General features: G+C 33.5%; 1 long non-coding RNA gene across 1 annotated transcript; it reads right to left on the bottom strand.

The window, feature by feature from the left end:
- Positions 1-9,453: 9,453 nt before the first annotated feature.
- LOC111780658 lies at positions 9,454-10,930 on the bottom strand. Its single transcript, XR_002812876.1, has 3 exons — positions 10,710-10,930; positions 10,531-10,587; positions 9,454-9,813 (listed from the first exon to the last, which is right to left on the bottom strand). It is a non-coding gene; the product is annotated as an uncharacterized LOC111780658 (long non-coding RNA).
- Positions 10,931-11,823: the final 893 nt, after the last annotated feature.

Raw genomic sequence — 11,823 nt, 5'->3', positions numbered from 1 at the left:
ATATCTGTTGCAGCTAGGTCAGTCTCCAAGCTCTTATATTTGTGAAATCGACTCCTACCTAATCTTAGAGCAGTGTATATACCTTGAGTACTTTGTTTGTGGGTNTGAACAATATCTGTTGCAGCTAGGTCAGTCTCCAAGCTCTTATATTTGTGAAATCGACTCCTACCTAATCTTAGAGCAGTGTATATACCTTGAGTACTTTGTTTGTGGGTTTTTTGCTTCGGTCCTGTCAATCGTCCGTCTCCAATGCAATGTCTTTTCGTTCCGGATATATATATATATATATAAAGTCGAGGCATTTGACTCTTCCATTAGTGCCCCTTGACCTTGATGAGTTGGCTTACACTATTTTCTTAGGAAAGGGGAGAGAAATTGCGAAAACTGAATTACGATAGCTCAAGTTCAGTGAGCTTTAGGTATTGGTATTGCCAAGAATCAGGCCTTTTCTTTTGTCTCGAAGTCATTCTTCATTCCAATTTTGAATAGCAAGCGTAAGCGCAGGAGTTATCTTGCTCTCGCTATCGTACCCCTTTCCCCAAGCACTAACTAAGCCTTCATCCTCTCGCTATATAAAATATATTCCAATATAAAAATTGATTGAAATGGGTTAAAAACAATGGTGAAAAAAGTTAAGAGAATAAAATCAAGGAAAAATATAGAAAAGAAAATGGAAAACGAACTTGATTTCTAAGAATAAGAATTACGGCAGATAGGTCATCGAAAACGAACGGAATTTTGAAATATCATAGGTAAGAAAGTAGAGAATATTGTAATATAAAATAAATCCATTAAATTCTTTCGTACAAGAGTAGCTATTATTTTGTATAAAAACGTAGTAATAATAGAAAATGAGATCTTTAATAAAAATAATATATATATATATATATATATGATTGATATAACAACATAAACGTAATGTGACGATACGACATAAACGTATGGTTTAGAGTGTTTATTATTATTTTTTATTTCAATTTTATTATTCTATTTGATTTTTGTAATGACATGTGGTGTATCCTAATCCGAGGAGGATGATTTCATGGCACTTGTTCTAATTTAGTGAACAAATCAACCATGTAAAAATCGTATTTCGCAGACGCGGTTAAAAAGTCAGTCGTGTAAAACTCATATTTCGCAGACGCTCTTAAAAGATTTAAGGTAGTTGAAATAAAGTATTAATGGTTTCCATTCAAAGTTAATGGCACAAGTATTTCAATTTTGAAATACATGAATATACGAAATGGTTTTTTAGAATTGTAATGGAAATTAAAAGTTGAATAGGGGTGCATTCAACCCGACAATCCAGACCAACCCAACCCGAACTATAGGGGTTGGTTGGGTTGGATTAGCCTTTCGGGTTGGTTTGGATTCATTTTTCTGAACCCGAACTAACTTGGTTCGGTTTCGAGTTCATAGGACAAAATCCTGAATTGCCCCGAACCAAACAAAAATGTATAAAATATACTAAGAAATTTACCTTCATAATACTCACACCTAAAATAGCTTCTTAATCAACATGTAGTACGTGAGAGAATTTTATATTATTTTAGAAATTCTGTAACACTAGAGATAAAATTGGATCGAAAAAAAAAATAGTTTCAATGGATTTAAAAAATTTGTTATAAAATTGAAACAAGTAATTCTAAATTTTAATGTATTTATTATCTATGTGTTCGTAACATTATTATATCACAATTTATATATATTTTTTATTTTTCTAATAGGCTCTCTAACTCCATCATCTCTAACTTATTAGACTATTTCAATTATATATATATTTTTTATTTTTGTTATATATAGTATTTATAGACTAATCGTTTTTATTGATACATTTTCTTTTTATAAAGAACTCGACTTCGTTATAAACTTAGACTATTTCAATTATAATAATTCTCAACAAGTGTCGATCTTTTAGTTGTCTTAGTTTTATGAGGATGTTGAAGTATGTTAATATGTTACAATTTTCGCTCTTTTTTTTGTGTGAATAATTATATATTGATTTGGGTTTGTTTGTAAACTTTTAATTATCAAGTATAAGTTCTATAAAAAAAAATATATTATAAATTGTGGATAAATTTTTAACAACCGGAACCCAATCCGAAAAGAGAAGGTTGGGTTGGGTTGGGTTGGGTTGTGAAAATTTTCGGGTTGGGTTGGATTACCCATCTAACCAACTCGAACTTTTGGGTTGGGTCAAAAAAATCCTTCAACCCAACTTAATCCGGACCATGTACACTCCTACCGTTGAAAGCTGAATTTTTTTCATTGGGTGCCGTGAGGCATAGGTTCGAAACTCGTGAGCAGCCAAATTACAACGAAATATAATAATTATTAGCATAGTATTGAGAATGTTTATATGTAAATTAATAACATTAAAAAAAATTATTATTTATAAAGCTCTTCAATAACACCAATTACAGGGGTATACATTAAACTCAACAACTCGAACCGACCCAACCAGAATCATAGAGGGTTGAGTTGGATTAGATAACATTTCGGGTTAGGTTAGATTGGGTTAATTTTCTGAAATTGAATAGGTTCAGTTCGAGTTTCGAGTTCATTGGACAAAATTTCGAGTTGACCTGAATCGAACAAAATCTTATAAAATATACGAAACAACTTAAATATTTGTGTGTCGAGTGAAAATTGTGCAATAGTACAAATCTTACACCTAAATATTTCTGTCCAGTTCTCTCCACTCACCTCTCATCTCTTCCTCCAATTATCTCTCCTCAACTCATCACTCAAAATATTTTTCCTATGCATAATTATTTTTTAGCTAATTATTTATATTATTTTTTAATTTCAGAATCTATCATTTTACATATTCTCTAAAAATAATGTATAGTACGTTAGCTATTTAAATTGGCTCAAATAAAAGTTAGGTAAATAATAAATTTTAATGAAAATAATAATTTAGTCTATCAACTTTGATATATAAAAATTTAACACTTTAGACCATATCGGTAGAAATTTAATAAAATGTTCTTCCTTATTATGAGAGTCTTATATTGGTTGGGAGGAGAACGAAACATCCTTTATAAGGGTGTGGAAACCTTCCCCGAGCAGACACGTTTTAAAGCCTTGAGAAGAATCTTGAAAGGGAAATCCCAAAGAGGACAATATCTACTAGTGGTGGGCTTAGACTGTTACACCCATATAGATGTAAATTTAAATTGTGGTTGTTGGCTAAACGGGGTTGATTATATTTTCTCTCCCTTACCCTACACAATTTCTCGAGTTTGCCCTGATTCCCGCCTCATCTCCATTTCTGTGTATATAGAATAAAAAATGAAGGTTAAAATAGATGGCAAGAACGAAGATAGAAAAAATTTATTGGTCTGAGTAGACATCTCGTAAATATAGATACTCCTCAATATCCCGGCTATTCATGTTCCCCCTTACCCTACCCAATTTCTCGAGCTTGCCTGGTTCCCGTCCCATCTCCATTTGTGTGTAAAATAAAAAAAAATGAAGGTTAAAATAGATGGCAAGAATGAAGATAGAAAAAGTTTATTGATCTGAGTAGACATCTCGTAATTATAGCTAACTTATACCGCGTATAGATATTCCTTAATGTCTTGACTATTCACGGAACTTGAGAAGCAGATGAATAATCATCTGTTTCCAGAAGAAATTGAAGAATTTCTCGGGAATTCCACAAGATCCATTTGTTCTTTTTCTCTGACAGATGGTTAGAACTTCATATGTGTTCGAACCCTATTGAGAGGTTCACTAGAGATCATAAATTGTTGAAGAAAGAAAAAGATGTTTCTTTTGTCCCGTCCAGACGATCGAAAAATAAAGAAAAAATTAATATATTCAAGATAATGATGTATTTACAAAATACCGTCTCAATTCATCATATTTCATCAGATCCGGAATGTGATATGGTTCCGAAGGATGAATTGTCGTCTTTTTATGAAAACCCTTCCTAATTTACTTCAAAAATATTCATAATTTTTTAAAAACTTCAAAAACACATTTTAATTTTTTTTAAAATACTAAAATATACATTTATTGTTAATACTCAGGTTAAAAACACTCATCAACCTCCAAAAATAACATTAAAACGTTTGTAGATGATTTATGAAGTACCCATAGACAGTTTTTGTGATGTCCTACATAGGTTGGGGGACGAAAACAAAACACCTTCCCCTACTAGACGTGTTTTAAAGCCTTGAGGGGAAGCCCGAGAGGGAAAGCTCGAAGAGGACAATATCTGCTAGCAGTGGGTCTAGGCTGTTACAAATGGTATTAGAGCCAGACATCAGACGATGTGCCAGCCTTCTCACTCTTCCCCAAAGGGGGGTAGACACGAGTAGGAACGAGTGCCAGCAAGGACAAAACACCCTTCCCCGAAGGGGAGTAGACACGAGCAGGAACGAGTGCCAGCGAGGACAAAACACCCTTCCCTGAAGGGGAGTAGACACGAGCAGGAACGAGTGTCAGCGAGGACAAAACACTCTTCTTCGAAGGGGAGTACACACGAGCAAGAACGAGTGCCAGCGACTTCTTCTCCTACCTCTCAAAAGGAAAGCTGACAATATCTGCTAGCCGCGGTTACCGTTTTCGTCTCTATATTGACTTTTGTTGAAAATTTTGAAAATTTAATTTAATTGGGGAAGTAATTAGGATAGGTGGAATTTGCTTAGCCCTCGCCAATGAAAGATCACGTTATCTGAAATTTCCAAACAATTACTAAGCTCCCACTCTCTCTCTCTCTCTCTCTAAACAAGCTCTCCTTAATGGAAGATTTTGAGTTCACACAAGTCCCTCTTCTCTTCCTCTCTCTCTCCTTCTTTCACCACATCACTCCTTCAAATTCAAATTTCAAGATTTTGAGTATCAATTTGCAGAGGCATAGATATCAAAATGGATGGGAAGGGCAAGAGCAAGATGCCTCCTAATGATGATGATCACAACCCTAACCCTAAAAGAACTCGTCCTTCTTCTTCATCTGGGTTCACTCTCTTTCTCTCTCTCTCTTTTTTATTTCTATTTTTTCTGAGTTTTCTAGGTTTTGATGTTCTTGTCCGTTTGTTTCTCATTATAGTATTGGAGATAGATCTGTAGCTGAAGATGAACACGTGCTTGAATTTTTGTCTCGAATCCAACCTATCTTGAGCAATTGGGTATTTTTTATTTTTTGAACCTTTCTTGAAAATCCAAATTTGAATATGAAATTCATCTCTGACATTTGTGTTTTTTAAGGTTGAAGTGGGAGTGATAAATGCACTTCAAACTCACTTTCATCCTCTTCTTGAATTACTAAGGTTCGTATTTTAAATTCCATTCATTTTCGTTCTTCTACTTGTCTATTCTATTCGATTCTATTCCAGTTTTGTGAAATTAACAATCTTCCTACCCGATAGTTACATATGTTGTTACCTTTTTGTTTGCATCACATATTACACCAATTTCAGTTTCTCAAATCTTGCTTTCAAATCTCTCTGCCCCATTTTCTAAAACTTTCTTCTTGAACCGAAACTAGAGGCTCGAGCATACGTCGCTTGGCCGTAGGCGATGCAAGAACGAATTTGCTTAACTTATTTGTTGCTGGAGAGTGAGTGCCGCATAATTGCAAATCCCCTGTTGTCAAAAGTGTGATTGTAACAGATGACATCTAAATACAATTTTATGAGAATTTTGTTTATAGTTTTCTGTGTAAGATAATTGTGTTTGTTTTCTCACCATTTCTTTACTGTTATTTTATGTTGATTTGTTAACTAAATTTTTTTTTGGATTTTTCAAATTTATAATAATTTAGGTTAGGTTTTTTTTATCTTTGTTGAAAGTACCCTGAAATAAATAATCGAACTAAAAAGAAATGAAATAAATAACACGGTAACTTGAGGAGATAGTTTATTTGTATTAAGGTATTTGTGGTAAAACGTACAACTCTGTTCCTATAAATGTTCCATGATTACTGATTTCTTAATGCATGATTGTCGCATTCCGTGATGTTTAATGTTCGGGTTTGAACAAGCAGAGCTTATTGACTCAGAATTTAGTCCTACACGGCATAACGTTACGTATTCCTATTAAACTGGTTTGGTTTGATCACATAGAGAAAGGATAGAGAGTGGAGAAGAAGCAATTGTTGAAGGAGGGGTTGAGAAGTTCAAGCTAGTTTTCTGCAATCAACCAGCCTCCACTATCTTCACCAACAACAAAATCAAAGCAGAAAATGGTGAGGCTCTGGTAGTTGCAATTTGTGATGCCACAACCAATGACATAATCCGCACAGGTCTCATGGCATCGGCCGCGGTTGAGCTCGGCCTTGTCAACGGAGACTATGATGGAACTAACCGTAGTTTGAGTGAATTGAATCGAAACGTTTTATCTGCAAGAGAGGGGAAAAGGCCCTTAATGCATGGTGATGGTACCAAATTCCTTTTGGAGAATGGCTATGGTCCCATTAATTGCGTGTGTATTACGGACAACTCGAGTTGGACAAAATCCAAGAAGTTTCGTATAATAGCGAAGATTATAGATGAAAAAATTCTAGCCATGTTTCCAACAATTGGGGTTGCTGTGTCCCAATCTTTTAGAGTCATGGATCATCGTGGGGAAGGTAAGCTGTATCTCTTTACAGAACTAACCGTTTTGTAGTTCTACATCGTTGAATGAATGAATCTTACTTCTTTACATGGTTTCAGTGAACAAGAAGCATCATCCTCCGAGCAGAGAAGATGAAGTTTGGCGATTGGAAGGCATTGGAAAAGATGGCGCGTATCACAAAAACTTATCCTCCCATGGCATAAAAAATGTGGGCGACTTCTTACTCAAATACCATGAAATAGGTTCTGCTCTTCTGAAAAAGGTAGCCCAACAAAATCAAAATTGAAGTTATTTGTTGTTAAACCGTTCTAAGAGAAGAATGGTTAGTGTTCCATTAGATATAAGTTGGAAAAGTATTGTAATTGAAGTATGTTAGTATCAAAGAAACCCTCTTCTTATTTCTTTCTAATCCGATTATTCATTTTGATATGCTTCGACCGAGAGTCAAAACCAACCAAATAACAATTTGTGCAGCTGCTTGGTAACAAAGTTCCAGATAAAACATGGACGATGATGGTTGAAAACGCTTTTGAGTGTCAAAGCTATACTAGATATGAGTCATTATCAGAGGTTACACACACTCTTTGAACTTTTATTTTTGTATGTTGAAATAGAGAACTTTAAACTGAGTCGGATGTTGTATGAAAACAGACATATTTGCTAGCAAATAATGTCATGGAAGATGGAGCTTATAATGAAGTCCTTGACATTCTTGAGCCGAACAATTTAGATCACTTGTACTTGGAATGTGGGCTTGCTGGTATGGTGACTTAAAAGTATTAAATATTTTTAAAGTTTAGGATCATTGTTTGCTTAAATGCTTGTTAAAACTTATATGAATTTGAATTGCAGATTTACGGCCACTACTTACCGGAGAAGCTTCAACCTTATGTGAGGCAGTTGCAGCCACAACTGTATGCAGCCACAACTATGCAAATACTCATACCGATCAAAGACCTTTGACAAAGTGAGTATCCGAACTCAATGATTCATACGAATCACTATCTTTTACATCTCTGTGCAACGATAACTTAATTAACACTCTTTCCTTTAGATTTCATACCAACTTCGTTGAAGACTCTTTCCTTTAGATTTAATATAAACTTCGCTTATTTGACATATACCTTTATAATATATATATATATATATATATATATATGTATATATATATAAAGCTATATCGTTTTTTCTATATGAATGTTATATTTACATCAATCAATTTTGTCACCTATAATGCATACAATGGTTTTGGTTCATTTACTTTTGTGGATATCATTTTCTTTTTTCTTTTTTCTTTTTTTGTTTGTATATATATTATGGTTCCAAAATTTTTATATTTATGTTTAACTGGTAAATCCAAAATTTTCTACTTAATTTAAGGTCTTCATTCGCCACTACTGTATACATATCATGAACATTGAATGCGAAAATACTTTATTTAAACTTTTATAAAACATCACCTTCATCTTATAATACAGTCGGACTTACGTGTTTTGAAAACACTTTTAAAAATGACAAAACAAAAGGCTAAATAAAATAAATAAACGTTTAAATTAAAAACATCATATTCTAGCCTAAGTCTAAGAAAATAAATACGATTACCCTGTGCATGTGTCATGGTCTTGAGTTGCGATATCGTCGTCTGCCGTACATGAATGTCTTGCGTTAACCTGAAATAGAAGTAGCACGTAGCTTGAGTATTTAAAGAAATACTCCGTAGGTGATCTCAATATTGGGGGTTAAATGTAAGAACATGGGAATGAAATGACAGGACCTATCCTTTCAATTTATTTTCCTATGGTACTATCATAAGGGATAACTTGGATGTGTACCATATACTCTACATACAGCCCATACGTGTGAGTATGTGTGTTGTGATATAATATGAAAATGATATGAAATGTTTTATGATATGAGATACGTGATAAATTGACATGTTTATGATATGATATATTGTGATGCAAAATGTTATGTTACGATATGTATATGATAAAAAATTGTTATGTTTAGAAGCATGAAATGTTATGATATGATATATTTATGTAATTTATGTATATATGTCTATATATGTATGTATATATGTATATGTATGTGTATATATGTACATATGTGTGTATATATATCTATATGTATGTATATATATACATATATACATACACACATATATATGTATACATATATACATAGATATATACATATAGACATATATACATACACATACATACATATACATATATTTATACCACCGTTATTCACATGTCGTATCATAATCATATCATACCGTAAACACTTTGAGTCATATTGTTCCCAAACTTATCATAGCCTTAACATTCTTATACGTATCACAGTCATATTGTTACATGAACGTAATTTAGTCATATCGTTACAGGAACGTATCTTAATGCTATCATTCTATCAATGTATTATAATCCTAAACCCTAAACCCTATCCCTCTTTACCCATAACCTAACCATATTCTTTTATCAACAGTTCATGACCATATCGTTTTTATCAATCTCTCATATCTATAGCACTTCAATACGTAACCTAACTTTAACGTTTCATGAACATATCTTACTCCTATCATTACATTACGTTTAGTGCATCCTTCTCGTATCATATCTCTAACATATCCTTGAACATATCATACCATAAGTATTATCATACAATTCACATATTATCATATACATATTATATCATAAGCATATCCATCCATAACCAATTCACACATATCAATATATATGACACATGCAGAACCACGGGGCGCGTGTCAACATCAAATATAAACATGCAATAGTAAAGCCACTTACTTGATTAGCTTAAGTTCGTGTCACCAATTTATCCTTAAGAAAGTTCAAATTTTATCTTTTGTATCCAAATCAGCCTCGATCGAAGCCTTTGATACAAATTATCAACCCGTGCCTAATACAAATTATCAACGCGTGCCTACCTCACACTTTCACCATGATAACACACAGACTCTTGGGCCATTTGGGCCAGTCTCATTTGGGTCCTTCAATGGTTCAGGCTCTGGCTCCTTAGCAATTTGACACAAATTATGCAACACACAGCAAGCAACAATGGTCTGTGGCGCATGGCTTATACCCACATTCAAATCCGGAAGAATCTTCCACCTAGCCTTAAGCAAGCCAATTGCATCAACTACAACCCACTGACCCTTCATCAGCATTCCATCAGACAAGTTGTATGCAGGCGAACCCCTCGTGTCATGCTCCCCATAAATACCTTCATTATGATTCCGCACTCATCATCATAAAGGAGAAGTATCTCAATGCTTATGTACATACAACATACATGATTCCTCTAGTTCTCATCTAACATCTCTCCTGATGGAACCCTAGTCTCATCTCTTTACTATGCTTAGTAACAATACTCGTTAGATATTTATATTAATATCACTTTCATAATCTTAGGGTTGTGTCCTAGGTCGATACATCATCATACAACATGCTTAATATTGGAAAACATAATCATATTAGGGTCAATGTCATGCAAGACATTATAGTCATCATAAAGCCATCAAGTGCATCGAGTACATCAAATACATCATACATCATCATATAATGCACCATACGTTATCGTACATCATCATAGCTTATACGTCATAGTTCATACATCATCATTCATCATCATAGCTCATACATCATCATATAACTAGTGTACGACATTATACGATACAACTCATACATCGTAAACATAACTATCACATGCATCATCGTATGTCATCTCAAACAATCATAAATTGTAACTCATACAATTTGTAGCCTATCGTTGGCCTTAGCAGGAGTATTCCCTAATTTAATTAACGCAATCTCCCATTCTTCGAGAGTTACTCCAATTGTTGCTGGGGTTTGTTTTCTATCACACCATTCGTCACATTTTGTTAGTATTTCTCAATTATATTAATAATGTGGAATACAACTCTAAAATGGCCTCAATTACCTTAATCTGAGCTGAGCTGAAAACAAGTTCGGGAGGCTGAGAATGGTAGAAATTGAGCTGGAAATGGAAAATCGAACCAGATAAATCGAGCCATAAATACCTTCATTATGATTCCGCACTCCCAAATTTTGGCTTCGTTTACCAATGACAATATGTAAGGAAAAGGGCACAAAACTTACCCTAAGATGATGTGCAGTTGTCGGGGATCCTCCTCTTGGTGTTAACCAAGCTTTTTGACGTCGGTTAAGACAGTTTTGGGTCCTGGGTTTCATTTTAGACTCTCCTTATAGTTTTCTTCGATCCTCCCTCTCTGTTTCTGGTTCTATCCTTCGTCGCAGGTGATCGAGAACGTCAGACAGTTGGCTGAGGATTGTTTGGCTGAAGAATGGACATTTGGAGAGGTTCGTGGAGCGTGTTTCTGCGTGGATAACATTTTGACTAATTTAATATATATTTCAAAATTGTTGGAGACAAGATTTAATTCTTTTGTTTTAAAAATGATAATTATGTTAAAACATGTTTGGTTTTTCGAGAATCTTTTGCCCACTTTTCTTCATTATTCTTTTAAATATTCTCTTTAGAATAATTTATTGCTCTACCAAATTTATAATATTAAATATGTTCAATGCTCTTAATTAATTGGGTGAGGATTTAGTTTTATTAAATAAATAAATAATAAAAAAAAAAAAAACATAAATGATTTAAAATATAATATGCTCTGTCAATGTCGTGTGGAAAAGGAATTTAAAATAATAAATGATTTTTTTTTTCATAACCAATAATGGGAAACATTTGGGGAGTTGTAAAAAATTATAATGTGAGGGATTAATTATATAATATTAACTAAATTAATATTAGGCGTGTAATTGTCACCCTTTCCAAGATAAATAACCATTTATTTAATTTTAAATACACTATATTTGTCCAATTGGGTAAATACCCTAAATTTCCACATATTTATAGTCGCTACTAACATCTCAGCCTCATCTATAATACGGAAATATAACTCTTACATGAACATCATTATAACATAAACTTCGAAAAACGCTTAAAACAACTTCTTCTCTAGAAAACATATTCCTAGTCTTGTGTGTTTAAATATGAAATATTGATATTTAGAGAAAATAAAAGCAATACAAAATAATTTAAAATAATGAAATGAGTAACCGTCTATTTTAACCTAAACTTAGAAATTTAAATATGAATCTACCATGTGCCATAGTCTCTGCTTGCGATGGCGCCGTCCTCCGTATTAGTGCGTCTTGCCTTTACCTGAAAAATTGTGTGGTAGAC

This window comes from Cucurbita pepo, chromosome LG18, assembly GCF_002806865.2.
Source record: "Cucurbita pepo subsp. pepo cultivar mu-cu-16 chromosome LG18, ASM280686v2, whole genome shotgun sequence".
Taxonomy (NCBI): Eukaryota; Viridiplantae; Streptophyta; class Magnoliopsida; order Cucurbitales; family Cucurbitaceae; genus Cucurbita; species Cucurbita pepo.
Note: the sequence above shows the minus strand (reverse complement) of the source record. Positions and strands in the feature narration are given on the sequence as shown.